Here is a 2,319-nt window from a genome sequence, read left to right as displayed (position 1 = left end):
TCTGTCATTTCGAGTAGCTGTTGTCTGTTAACACTTGCAGGCGTTTCCCCGTGTTGTCCCCGGTTTCATTTCGGAATGGCGGTGCGCTCCTCCAGCCAGTAGGTGAGCAGTAGTGCCGGGTGGGCCCAGTGCTGCTGTTTTTCTGTGATAAATAGATGACTGTGTGCATAAAGCCGTTCCCCAATGTCAGGTTGTTTCCTTAGGCTAGATTCCCAGACGTGGGATTATGGAATTAAGGAGTATAAAACTTTTGAAGCTCTTATTACATATCAAAAAAAAAAAAAAAAAATGGTTTCTAGAAATGTTTGTATCAGTCTCCACCAGCAAAGATGAATGTGCCCACCTCACCATGTTACTAGTACTCGGTCTTATCATCTGGCTAAAGATTGGCTAATTCGATTAGGAAGAATGGTATTCGTGCTTCAGTTTGCATTTCTTTGATTTCTAGCAAAGTTGAACACCTTTTCCTGTTAAGCAGTTGTATTTCCTGTTTTGTGGGTCGTCCCTGTCCATTACGCCTGTCTACTGGGGTCTGATACATTTGTACAAGCTCGTTATATATTAAAAGACATTAACTTGTTGTGTGTTGTGTTCACTGCCAACGTTTCCAGCTTTTTAACGTTTTTTGTGTGTTAACTTACTGAAGTTTTGATCTATCTGTAGTTGGTCGTTCCCTAACTTAGCACTGTGCCCCCAGAAGTTAGCAGCGATAAGGAGGACAGGGCTGTTTTGTTTGTCTTGTTCCCAGCTCCGTCATTAGCACCTGTAACAGTGCCCGGTACATAGGAGGCGCTCAAGAAACACTTGGCAGATCAGTTGCACGAACAGATGTGCTCGTGCTGAGGATACGTGGGTGGGTGAGGTCCTGCTCTGGGGCTTGGGGCCTAAGAGCAGATGGCAGACATTTCACTCTCAGGATCCCTTTGCTCTCCTACAAATAATATTCAGAGCTCCAGAAAGATTTTGCTTATGTAGCTTATATCTATCAATATTTACCACATCAGAAATTATAATGGAGAACTCTTTAAAATGTTAATTTGGTGAAAATAAAAATAAACCCATTACAGATCCACATACCACATTTTTATGAAAACTACATTTACTAAAAATAGAGTAAAAAGAGTAGCGTTGTTTCACATTCTTGCAAATAATCTCTAATGTCTGGCTGACGGGAAGACAGCTGTAGACTCCCATCTACCTCGGCACTGAGTCTTTTGCAATGTCACACGTCATGTGGCCCCTGGAAGATTCCACTGTACACTCGTGAGAGAGGGAGTGAAAAAGACAAGTCATGTTTTAGCGTTCTTATGAAAACCATTGCCACCTGACGGCCCTCCAGAAAGGCCTCGCCCACTGCAGTCCCTGGGCTCGGGGCTGTTTCCCAGCCTCTCCCCCACCCGGGCTTCCATTGGTTTTGGCTCCAGTACCCTGCCCCTACAACGAGTCCCTTTTGGGTAGGATCTAGACATCTTGGAGATGACTTTGAGGGCCCCCTGCCCTGCAGTCCCTGTTCTGACAACACTGTGAGCAAAGAAGGGAAGTGGTAGCCTACTCATCACATCAGTGGTGGCCTTGTCCCCTGAGCTCAGGCTTCTCTGAGCCCTGGGCAGTGTCCCCTGGACTTCAGCCCCACCCCACACTGGAATGGGTGGGGACTAGGAGTCACACTCAGGGGCCACACTTGGCCTTCCAGCGTCACGTTGCCCTACCCGCAGCCCACATGATGGAGCCCTTGTCCCTGGCTCCTCTTTCTTCTCTGTTTTCTCCCTGGGGTCAGGCCCTAGTGGCATTCCCCCCGTCATCCCATCGTTGATCACCAGAACCCTGAGAATGGTGATAGAGTCTAAGCACTGAACACCCGCCATGTGGGAAGGGAAGGTTGCCCATCGTTTAAAGGCAACAAGCTGAAGGTGGGCATTACTTTCCTCCTTCCGTAGGCAGTGCCTCCTTCAGGGAGGACATGGCACAGTGGGCACTCAGACCCACACAGGCTGGCGCTAGAGCCCGGCAGACTCCAACTGCGTGGGGTGCCCCAGGTGGCGTGCGTGTGCCTGGGTTTGGCGGGATCCCAGCTGTTATCTAAACCCTATCGTACCCTGTTTCCAGCTGTCACCCCCTTTGTTCCTCCAGCCGGCGCATTTTTGGCTGTCCATGGCTGGCCCACCTGGGTCCCCGGCAAGCTCGTCCCTCCCTGGAACCACGTCTGAGGCAGGAAGACAGGAGTGATTGGCTGCCTCGACTCCTCCCCCCTGTTCTTAAGTCACTGTCCCCCTGAGGCTGAAACCTCGGCTTTAGTGTGGACAGGCCTTGTAAAGATGG

The sequence above is a fragment of the Trichechus manatus genome, unplaced genomic scaffold, assembly GCF_000243295.1.
Source record: "Trichechus manatus latirostris isolate Lorelei unplaced genomic scaffold, TriManLat1.0 scaffold00069, whole genome shotgun sequence".
Taxonomy (NCBI): domain Eukaryota; kingdom Metazoa; phylum Chordata; class Mammalia; order Sirenia; family Trichechidae; genus Trichechus; species Trichechus manatus.
Note: the sequence above shows the minus strand (reverse complement) of the source record.